Genomic DNA, 12,452 nt, shown 5'->3' with positions numbered 1-12,452 from the left:
GTATAATCCTATATAAACTCTTCCAGGGAATAAAAAAGAAGATCCACTTTCCTATTTGTATGGCTAGCAAAACTTTGATAGCATTCCTGACAAGGACAGTATAAAAAAGGAAAAGTATAATCCAAGCTAACACTTGAATATGGAAGTAAAATCCTCAAACCAAACCAAAGCTTTGCATGCATGTATGTAGACACAAACACCATTAAATGTGCATCTCAATTAAATCAAGAAAAAAATACCTATTACTGATTTAAGAACAACAAACCCTGAACAAACTGGGAATAGGTACCTTCTTAATCTTCGAAAGCAGATCAACAAAAATTATTACAAATATTATTCTTGGGAAAATTCTGTAAGTATTTCTTTCTACCACACCACTTTCTTTTTGGTGGAAATCATGGCAGATTAAGGCAAGAAAATGTAATTAAGCATAGTAAGGATTAAAAAAGAAGAAAATTCCCTTCAGCATATTTGGTTTGTTGGTTAAAGTGCTTATTATTAAGAAAGAAAATGAATGACTCTATTAACTTTTGAATTCTGTCTTGAACGCTAAACTTAAAAGTCTTTCCAGAACAAGATTATATTGATATTAATCTTTATTTTTACTACTTATTAAATAGTTTTTGTTCTTTGCTTATGACTAATTCATCTGGAATGATTCAATTATACTCAGAGTTTTGTTGAGAATGCATTTGAAGTTAAGGAAAGTTTAATATTCCTGATAACTGAATGTTGCTAGGAGAATCATGGGTGTGGAGCTGTCCAGGGTGTTCCGATACTCAACATGAAAGCTGAATGAAATATTTGTGTAACATGAATAGTTTTTAAACATAAAAAGGTACAATTGACTTAGAATACATGAATACATACATAATTCTTTATACAGTCATTTTTAATTTAAGAATAAAAGTCTGTGTTGTAATGTAGTTATAGATGTTGATCAATTTCTGTGTGAATTTTTGAATAAGCTCATGAGAATATTTTATGAAAATCATTCTTAAAAAGATACTGAAGAGATATAAAAGCTGATAAAAACTATACATGATTTTGAAATTAAAATTATTGAATATGAAGAGTTTTGAACAAGATTAATAAAAATTACATCCATTCATAAGAACAAGATAATACAGGAAAAAAATTGGTTCCTCCTATCCAATTGCAGTGCCCAGACCATCAGTATTCAAAGTTTATTCACTTTTCTTGTATGTATGATTACCAATAATACTGTAGCTTCCAAAATGTTATAAATAGGAAGAAATCAACACATCTATTATCTTTTTAAATTATTTTTCTTATTTTTATGTATGATGATGAGCAAATAAATTGAATTAAGTGGTCAGTGAACAATATTAACTTATTTTTTTCATTCTTGTGTTTTTAATAGTTTCTTTTTGTTTTAAATTTGGGTTTATGCTGTTGTTCTTAGTTGGCAGTTTAACTCTTTAATTCTAATACAAACCCTTAAGGCTATAAATTTCCTTCTAAGAACTACTTTTATCGGAATTTCACCAGCTTGACATACAGTATTTTTGCTATTTTTCAGTTTTAATTACCTTCTCTGTCTCTTATTATTTCTTCTCAACCAACATATTTTTTAGTAATGTATATTTTCTTATTTGCAAAGATACATTTTTCCCCCCAATCATCCTTTTCTTGTTAATTTCTCCTTTAGTCAGTTCTGGTGAGAGACTGTACTCTGTAAGATGTCAGTCTTTGAAATATTTTGAGGCTGGCAGTATGATCTTGGAGCTGACCAGTCTTCATAAAGAATAACCATCGCTTTAAAGGTGGGGCACCTGGGTGGCTCAGTTAAATGTCCGACTCTTGATTTTGGCTCACATCACCATCTCAGAGTCTTGAGACTGAGCTCTGTGTCTTGCTCTGAGCTGGGCCTGGAACCTGCTTAGGATTCTCTCTTTTTCCTCTCCCTCTGCCCCTGCCTCCACTCTCTCTCTCTCTCTAAATAAATAAAATCTTAAAAAGAAAAACAAAATGTGTTTTGTGCAGTAGCTGGGTGGTAAGTTCTCTATGCATATGGGTGGCAGTTCTCTTTTTAATTGTGAAATGTATATATTCTCTAATTATTTTTTTTTTACTTTATCTGATAGAAAGTTATGCTAATATTTGTCACTATTTGGTGGATTTATTCATTTACCTTTTAAAAATAAATATTTGTTAAAAACAAATTTTATATTTATATTTCAATATATTTAAAATATTTTTATTCTATGTTTTATATACATACTGTGTTTAGAATATAACATCTTTCTGGTAATTAAACTGTTACTATATGCTGTATTTCTTTATCTCTAATCACTATTTAGGTTAGTACTCAATTTTTTCTGATATTAACAAGGATACACATTCTTTTGATTAATATTCTACCTTGGTTTTATCTTATCTTGCTTTAGACATTCAGTTGTTCTGTGGTCTTGTGTCTCAGGTGTGTCCCTTTTAGATAGCAAATAGTTTGGTTTTATTTTTTATTTAATTCATGATGGTTAGTTTGTCTTTAGTGTTTAATTGCAGTTACCTTTATTGTGTTTACTGATGTATTATTATTTCTTGTTTGCATTCTGTATGTCCCACTTTGTTTCTTTTGTCCTACTTTTTTTGCCTTTTTATATATTGAATTTATGGTTTTGTTTTCCCTCATTTCATTTATTTTCTATCTATTGGGTTGAAAGTTTTAAATGTATATTTTATTATTTGGTACCCCTGTTCTACCAGCCTTCTTAATGGGGTCATATTTAAATGGTATCCTTATCCTCCCAAACCATAAAAAGATTCTAAAAAAAGATTATAATACATGTTATCTTCATTTTATATGCTATTATTTAGTATTTTTCTTCAAGTTTTTTCATTCTTATACAAATGAGATACTGTTGTTGTTTTTTATACTCAACATTTGTTAAGCTATATGCAAATATTTACCAAATTTTTTATTATGGTGAAAAACATGTAAAATGTACTGTCTTAACCATTTTTAAGTGTACAATTCAATAGTGTTAAGTACATTCACATTGCTGTGAAGCAGATCTCTAGAGCTTTTCAGTTTGCAAAACTGAAACTCCGTAGCCATTATGTCCATTTTCCTTACGCCTCAGACACTGGGAACCACCTTTCTACTTTTTGTTTCTATGAATTTGATTACTTTTCATACCTCATATAAGTGGAAGCATACAGCATTTGTTTTCTTATGAATGGCTTATTTTATTTAGCATAATGGTCTCAAGGTTTAACCATGTTTTAGTATGTGACAGGATTTTCTTCTTTTTTAAGGTTGAATGCTATTCCATTCTGTGTATAGACACATTTATTAAACCATTCATCCTTTGATAGACATTTGAGTTGCTTCCACTTTTGGCTATTGTGAATAGTGCTACTATGAACAAGAGAATGCAAATAATCTCTTTAAGACAGTCCTTTCAATTCTTGTGGATCCATACCCTGAAGTGGGATTGCTGGATAATTTGATAGTTTTCTTCCATATTGTTTTCCATGGTGGTTGCACCATTTTACAATCCCATCAGCAATGTAGAAGGGTTCCAAATTCTCCACATCTCCACAAATGTGTAGTATTTTGTTTTTTTGATAGTTGCCATCCTAATGGGAGGAGAGGTGATATTTCATTGTGGATTTGATTTGCATTTCTCTGATGATTAGTGATGTTGTCCATCTTTTCATATGCTTCTTGGCCATTTGTATATCATCTTTGGAGAAATGTATTTTCAAATGTCTTGCCCATTTTTTAGTTGGATTATTTTATTTTTTCTTGGGGAGTTATAGGAGTTCTTTACATATTTTGGCTATTAACCCCTTATGAGATATATGATTTGCAAATTTTTTTTTCTTTTTTATAGCTGCCTTTTTACTTTGTTCATTATATGCTTTGCAAAAGCTTTTTAGTTTGATGTATTAACACTTAACTGTTTTTGCTTTTTTTTTTTTTTTTTTTGCCTCTGCTTTTGTGCCATATTCAAGAAATCATTGCCAGTTCCAATATCATGAAGCTTTCCCTCTATGCTTTCTTCTAGTTTTATAGTTTTGGGTTTCACATTTAGGTCTTTCATTCATTGTGTAATTAATTTTTGTATATGGCTTAATATAAAGAACTGACTTCATTCTCTTGTACATGGGTCTCCATTTCCAACAGCATTTGTTTGAAGATTTATCAAATATTTTTTTTCATTATTTCTTCTCACATCTTAGACATGTGTTAAGGCTCATTTTGTCCTGCCTATAGTTTATACTTTAGGCTATTTTTAAAATAGCTTATTTTGCTAATATTTTTTCTGTTTGAAAATGTGAATTTTTTTTACTTGGATTCATGATAATGGAATTTCACTGTATATAATTGGCTATATATTTAACTTTGTTAAAAATTAAAATTGATGCTGCTTGCAGATAATTTCTCGAGACAGTTTTTTCAAATTCCAAAACCTCAGATTTCTCCCATATAATAAATTGTATTTCAAGTGCACTGCATAACAATGTGTAGTCTCTTCATTTTTTTTTCTCTCTCTTCATTTATTTTACTAAACTAGTAAAAGTCTGGTAGGTGTATCTTATACAACACATGTGAAAAAATTATCAAGTGCCTTACCTATGAATATAAACACATGGATGTTATATAAATTTAATTAAATGAAAGCAAGTTATATAATTTATAAAATTGAAACTGTTTTGGTTCAGTACCATGAGGGTAGTTGAATATTACAAAATTTGTCATTTTGCCAAATAATAGTATCAAAGTGGAAAAATAACTGTCTAAAAATTTCATAAATGCTGGTAACACTAGAATTCAGTATGTATATTTAATGATAACCTGATGAATTAGGACTTACAGGACTTTTCTCAATTCAATAAATATAAGAAGCTAATATTGAGTATTAACTATGGCAGGCATTGTGTTAAACTCTGCACACTCCATTGAGTTTGGTATTACGATTATCTCTGTTTTATATATAAAGAAATTGAAATTAAGAAAGGATTAAATAAACTGCCTACCACCACACAGCTTGCATTTAGCAGAGGTAATCATTAAAGTTTTCTTTAGTATAGACCATATGTTTTCTCTTCTGAAAAATTCAGAAGAATGTACTAAAAAATGACACTTAAGTTGATCAAATAAAAACAACTATATTAAGAGGTAATAGATTTTAGAAAGTTGTGGAACTAAAGCAGAGTAACATATCATGTAGCAGGATGTAACACATCATATGCCAGGATATATTATAAACAGTCAATTTTTCAAAATTAATGTATAGCTTGAAGTAACTCTAATAAATTTCAAAAGATTTTTGTTTTACACATAGACCCAATTTTTCCAAAGGTTAATTTACAAGATAACAATGGTTGTTATAACCAAGGCAAATTAGAAAATAACTGATGAAGTAAAGTGGATTGTACTGTAAAATAATAGAAAAACACTGAGCTGCTTCAGTAATTCATATTCTGTGGTATGTCAAAATAGGCTTCTAAGCCAATGAAACAAACTAAAAAGAACTTATGCCTGAGGGCTTAAAGACTTTTGTCACATATTTGTTTATAAAATTGTTCTTTCTTTCTTTCTTCCTTTCTTCCTTTCATCTTTCAAGAGAAAGGGAGAGATGAGGGAGGGTGGGGTGGGGAGAGAGAGAGAGAAAATCTCAAGCAGACTCCATGCCCAACACAGAACCCACTCTAGGGCTTGATCTCAGAACTCTGAGATCTAGATTTTTCAATAAATAATCATTTTTATGTATTTCTACAAAAATCAAACTTTTACTTCATATTTTTCTGAGGAAAACAAGTGATTTGGTTTTTATTTTCTGGAAAAGATATGTTGGGTACCAAAATCAAGAATAAAAAATGCAAAATAACTTATTAAAATAATTACATAAAAAATCTTTTTAACAATACAAAATCACAAATAAAAATGAAAATGATATGAGAGAACATTGGTATTATGTCTATATAAGGAGCTATTTTAAATTAATAAGTAAAGATTAACACCACATTAGAAAATGACTAAAACAGTAGAACATTTTTTGTCTCAGTCTCAGTACAAACTTAATTAATATAGAAATTATTTATTTTCACTATAATCAAAGAAGACAAAGAATAGAATTATAATATCAAATGGTAGTAAGGGTACAGAGCTTCTAAAAATAAAAGTGGAAATATCTTTTCTGAACAACTTTGTTAATTTTTTTCATATTTTGAACAATGTGCCTGCATTTTAGCCCAGAGATTTATTCTAGGGAAATTATTTGGGTCTGTGCAGAGACAGTTATATATAATAATGAAAAATTGGAAAAATATCAAATTTAGAAAATCAAAAATAGCATTGATTTGAGAAAATGTGTTCAGTATATTGGGTAATTCAATAAGCAGGTTAAAAATCATAGGCATGAAAAGATCTAATTTTTAAATCACATATATTAGAGACAAAATTATGGAAGAGTATATACTAAAACAATGTTTATTTCTCCCTTGTGGGTTTACAGATAGGTTTTATTTCTTTTTCTTCCTTTAATTTTCTACAGTAAGCATGTATTGTTTTATATGGGAAGAATGTTCTTTTTAAAAATAAGTTTATTATTGTACAACACTGTAAATGTACTTACCACCATAAAACTGTGTGCTTAAAAGTGATTAAAATGGTAAGTTTTATGTATATATTTATTTCACCATGACAAAAAAGAAGTAAGATTGCCATTTTACATGTAATTGGACTTCCGCAGGTAAAAACAGTGTCCTGTCCAATTTAAGACCATTCTTGATGTTGCAAGGTACATGCTGGTAACAGTCCAGAATGTGCAGCTGAGAATGTATCTCTTTGAGCTGATAGAATTATGCAATTTGATTCTTTGGTCTCTTAGAATTGATTGACCTTTTCACAAGGGCAGATTGTTTTCATCTTCAATAGAGTTAATAGTTGTTGTTTTTTTTCCTTTTCCTATATAACCGAATTAAGAGTGATCATTTGACTGCTTTCATTTTGCAAAACTTTTTTAAATCACTCATCTGTGCTTTACACATATGGGGTCAATTCACAATATAGTGTTTCTATTGCCAAAGGCACCTCTTAAATTTAGCAATTAGTATGTAGATAAATCTTTGATTCTATTTTAAAAAGTGTATCTGGCTGGCGTGTGAAAGAGATCTTTGTTATCAAGAACTTATAAACATAATAGCAAGAACAAGGCCCGTAATACAATAGCCAAACTCTGAAAAATCACTGAAGAAAACAAGGTAGAATTGCTGAGATAGGAGAGCTCAGAGCTTGCTGGGAGATGTAGGCCTTTGATAAAGACTTTGAAAGGTGTGAAGAAGTTCCCGAAACAAGGAAGGGGCAAGTGGTATCACAGGAAGAACTACGTAGGCTTTGACTAAAGGAGTGCTTGAGCTGGGGGTACTTTTTTAGGCACAGCAGCAAGAAGTCAGGGACGGGTAGGGTGAAGATTCTGTTGGAAGTAGTGCAATATGAGGCAGCCCAGGTGGGTTAAGACCTTAGAGTCATGATGCCCAGGATTAGAAATTAATGTTGAGTTGGGTGTGAAGCCACTGTGCCCAGCTTTCATGGGATTAAAGTGGCCATACAGAATAGGTGAATTGGAGATGAGTGAAACTGAAAACCAAAGTACAGCTTGTGAGGGATGCCTGGTGGCTCAGTTGGTTACCTTCAGCCCAGGTCATGATTCCAGGGTACTGGGATCAAGTCCTGCATTGGACTTCAGCAGGGAGCCTGCTTTTCCCTCTGCCTGCTGCTCCCCCTGCTTGTGTTCTCTCTCTGATAAATAAATAAATAAAAATCTAAAAAAAAAAAACAAAAACAAAGTACAGCTTGTGAAATTATTGCAGTTAATTCTAACAGGTATGGAGAATATGGTCAGTGAAAACAAAAGGAGAACATTATTAGGGGAACTGCGGAAATTGGAATTGATTAGGTATAGGGGTGGAGGGGGATCAAGGAAGAGAAGTATGAAAAATGTTCCTGTGAGTAATTGGTGATGACACACCAAAATTTCAAAATCCAGGTGTTGTCATATAAATTTAAGCAGAAAATTACTTTTATAGCATTATCCAACTCCTGTTTTTTACTTGTCATATCATAAATCCCTGATGGAATTAGGGATCTATCTGAGTTGTACAACTAGTCTGGCCCCAGGTTCTCCTGTCTGTTCTTTGGATTTTAAAGAAAGAATCTCTTCCCTCAACGTGTTGATTTTCCTGTGAAACCTTAAAATTAGGCTAATGTTTTTATGTTCCTAGCATAGGTGGATTAAGTAAATTGAGTTAATACTTTTACTTCTTTCATAACTGTCTTCAAGATTTATATTGTGAGAGATGCTTGAATATATACTATGAAAATAATAATACATGAGAATCTTAACAATGCTTTCAGATTACCTTAGTGGTTTTCTAATATTATCCAATTAAATCCTTCTGCTTCAACTGTGCTTAGATCAGCTTGATGTTATGGCCTCCAGGGATTTAGCAGTAAAGAAATACATTCCAACTAAGAAAGTTTAAGTAAACTAGCAAACTGAGATGCTAGAGCTTAAACCCAGGCTTTCTCACTCCCAATCATAAATAGCTTCTAGTTGCAGGAAAAGATGTAAATTTTTCCCTTTAGCAGGATACAATTCAGACCTGAACAAAAGCTTAATGATCAATTATCCCATGAATTGGCAATGTTTTCTGGAAAGGATATACAGTAAATACTTTTGGCTTTGCAGGTGACATAGTTTGTTTCAAATGTTCAATTCTATTGTATTGCAAAAGTAATCATAGACAATATGTAAAGGAATGGGTCCAAGAAGCCTTTTTTTTTTTTTTTTTACAAGAACTAGCTGAAGACTGGATTTGACCCATAGAATATAGTTTACTGATCTTCTCACCTCTAGTCTTATTCCTGAGAAGAAAACTGTAGTCTCCCTAGATTATTAGGTTTGTCCAAGCTTTTTTGGCTGGAACCCAGAAATCTATTTTATTTTACTGCTTTTGATTCTAATATCTCTTTTTAAAAAGCCATTTAATAATATCAGTCTAATTGAAGACTGGTGTCTTCCCCATCCTCGGCACTGTAAGGCCAATTCTAACTGGTCTTTCTGTGGTGCTCATGGAATTAGTTGAGGTAGTAATGTCTTAATTGTGCTGCCAGTAGTTTTTTTATTATATTTTCAATGGAGATTTGCAGGCATCCAGTCCCTTGACTGTTGGTCTGCCTTTCTTACAGATTCTGTACTCTGTGGCACTCTGCAGTACTGTGTAAGGAAGTTTTAATAAGCATACTTCACAGCAATTGTATCAATTTAACTTTGCAGAATAGCAACTGAGACTCATAACCAATCACAGGAAATCCTAGAATTGTTCCTTGTATGTCTTTCAATCTCATGTTCCAGTGGAGCCATGGATTAATTTTACATTGATAATGGTAAATTGATACCGACCATTAGAGCTAAACATTTATATAACTGTGCTAGTTAGCTTTTATTTCACCTATCTTTAAAAAAAAAGATGCAACATATTTACACAAAATAGCATAATTTAAGACAACCAAATATTTTCCAAGTGCTTTTGATTTGTAATTCAAGTTGATTCTGCTAGCAACCTTAGTCAAAGGCCAGCATTTTACTTCTGTGTCAGAGCCCTAAGATTTGATTTTAGAAAACCTAACTTTATTACATTTTCTGCTTCTAAAGGACTCTGTGTTTTATATTAAAGTAGGCTAGTTTTGTTCCTCCACGGTGCCTGGCGTTTAAAATAGAAGATTAAAAACAAGATAGGAAACTTTTCTGTTTAGAGTTATCCCCCTTCCAACTGTGTGTGTGTGTGTATTTGTGTGTGTGTGTGTGTGTGTGTGTGTGTTCCAAACTTCAAATATTAACCACTTGTTAGCAATCCAACCACACTGTTTAATTTTAAATACAATTTGATGATATACATACTTCTAATTTAGCTGATTTCTTTCCCTCATAAAAGAGGAAGTGAAACTATTTGCACATGACCATGAAACTCACCTTTAAATCTGAGAGGAAGCCACAAAATGAGGCTTGGGGTCTACAGTTTGTGTCTAAATTCTAGTTTTGCCATCTCTGTTATAATAACTGAGTTCTTATATGATTACACAGATTCAAATCCCTGGTGGTTGCTAAAAGAGAATACAAATGCAGAATGAAACCTAGGATCAGGCAGTGGTAGTCTTCCTCATTTAAACAGGCTTAAAGTTAATACAAAGCTAAAGAGGAAAACCAGAAATTATTTTCCAATGATGTAAGAACAACCCAATATTGCACTGGTATTCAGAGATGGAGGAGAAAACATATTGGGAACTTCAGAAAAATTGTTTAGAATCTATACATTTAAAAAATCAAGTGTTGATTACTGCAAACGAAAGGGAAAAAATACGTATTGTGGAAATTTTTGTAAACATTTTTGAGAGTATCTGGAGTGATAAAATTATGTGAAGGAAAAGAAAAAACAAAGGAAAAAGAAACTATAAATAAGATAGACAGAAATATATGAACAATTTAATTTTTTTTAATGATTTATTTACTTATTTGAGAGAGAGAGAGAGAGGAAGAGAGAGAAGGAGCATGAGTGGGAGCTGCAGAGGGAGAGGAAGAGAGATCTCTAGCAGGAACACCCAGTTGGGAACCCAATGCAGGGCTCAATCTCAAGAACCTGAGATCACGACCTGAGTCAAAACCAAGAGTCAGAAGCTCAACTGACAGCACCACCCAGGTGTCCCAACAATTTTATGAAACAAAACCAAGTTATGCTACACAGATTGTATTACATTGAAAAGCAAAACAAAACAGTGTGCCTCTATTTTAACACCCTTGGTGGATTTCATCTCTTTGGAATCAAGAAAGTACACATTTAAAGAAACTGAAAAAGGTTGAATTTAATGGTGAAGTGTTAATGCCATTATAAGGCATAGTTGACTATCGTTATAGTTTGATAAAGTCTTAGTTTAAATCTCTATAAAATAATTATTTTTTAAACCATTTTTTTAAAGATTTTATTTATTTATTTGACAGACAGAGATCACAAGTAGGCAGAGAGGCAGGCAGAGAGAGAGGGAGAAGCAGGCTCCCCGCTGAGCAGAGAGCCCAATGCGGGGCTCGATCCCAGGACCCTGAGATCATGGCCTGAGCCGAAGGCAGAGGCTTTAACCCACTGAGCCACCCAGGCGCCCCTATAAAATAATTATTTTTTAAAGATTTTACTTATTTATTTGACAGAGAGAGACACAGCAAGAGAGGAAACACAAGCACGGGGAGTGGGAGAGGGAGAAGCAAGCTCCCTGTTGGGCAGGGAGCCTGACCTGAGGCTCGATCTCAGGACCTTGGGACTGAGCCACCAAAGTGCCCCTAAAGTAATTATTTACATGGGCAATTATAACCAGCTTTGGTGTACAGTTCCATCGATGACTATTGTTGTTTCTGAGATGCAAGACGCCAGAAGGAATATTTATTGTTATGTTATATCTTCATTCTCATAAGAAGTAAACTAGTTAAGGATTGATTTGCCCTAATTAGTACTTAAAAGTATTGTGTTAAAGAAAAAGGAGAAGTGTATGTTGTCTAACACAAAAATGGTAGCACTTTTCTGGAATATGGATTCAGCATGGATTGATTACATATATATTTTATTCAGTCCTTGAGCTTGAGAGTTCTCTTAAATATAAATTCAGATTTTAATTGTTACCAAAGGACTATTTAAATATTGTTACAACCTATGGTTTTATATTAGAAGCATTTATTTAAATACTCATAACTGGTTGCTTTGGGCCAAAGTCCATTGCAGCTTCCAGAGTAAAAAATAGGTTCACTTCACACCTTAGGCATCTTAGATATTTTAAGCAGAATAGAGTTAGAATGAATTTTGGAATATCAAAAAAACTATTTTCCAAATGAATTTCACTTCAGATAGGTGTATTTCTTATGCTAGTTTGGCTCTACATTTGGTGTAATCAAGTAGAAAAAGAGTTTTTTGAAAAATAAAGGGTTTTTATAAAGCAGTAAGAAAATTGTCTTTCCTAGAGTTGTTCTTGAATTATCTGAATTATCTTAACAAAAAACAGCATCATTTCAAAACAAAGTATGGAATAAGGGGTCATGTGCGAGATCTTATAACTTGAGAGGTCCTTGAGTATATATTCTTGGATCTAGAGAAGCATAGTGACATCTGCCTTTGATTATAGTTACATGGATAAATTCAAATTTAAAAGCTGTCTTTAAAACATTTCAATATATACAATGATATTATGTTCTTGGAATATGGCACATGGTGGTAATTTTTAATATAATTATACATGTCTGACTGGTTGTCTTTGAAATAAATTATTAAAAGAAGACATTCATGGCAAAATCAGAATTTCTCATGGTTTAAGTCCTGTTTATCTTAAAAATTTCAAAATAAACTCTTTGAATAAAGATTTCTGTTGGCTTCATAAC

General features: G+C 32.1%; 1 protein-coding gene across 2 annotated transcripts in view; it reads left to right on the top strand.

Annotated features, from left to right (window-relative positions):
• The window catches only part of TLL1 (tolloid like 1), a gene marked incomplete at its 5' end in the record, with an annotated part of 211,830 nt that overhangs the window by 135,216 nt on the left and 64,162 nt on the right, over positions 1-12,452 (top strand). The window lies entirely within an intron of this gene.

The sequence above is a fragment of the Martes martes genome, assembly GCF_963455335.1.
Source record: "Martes martes genome assembly, chromosome: 2".
Lineage (NCBI taxonomy): Eukaryota > Metazoa > Chordata > Mammalia > Carnivora > Mustelidae > Martes > Martes martes.
This window is presented reverse-complemented; position numbering and strand designations above follow the sequence as displayed.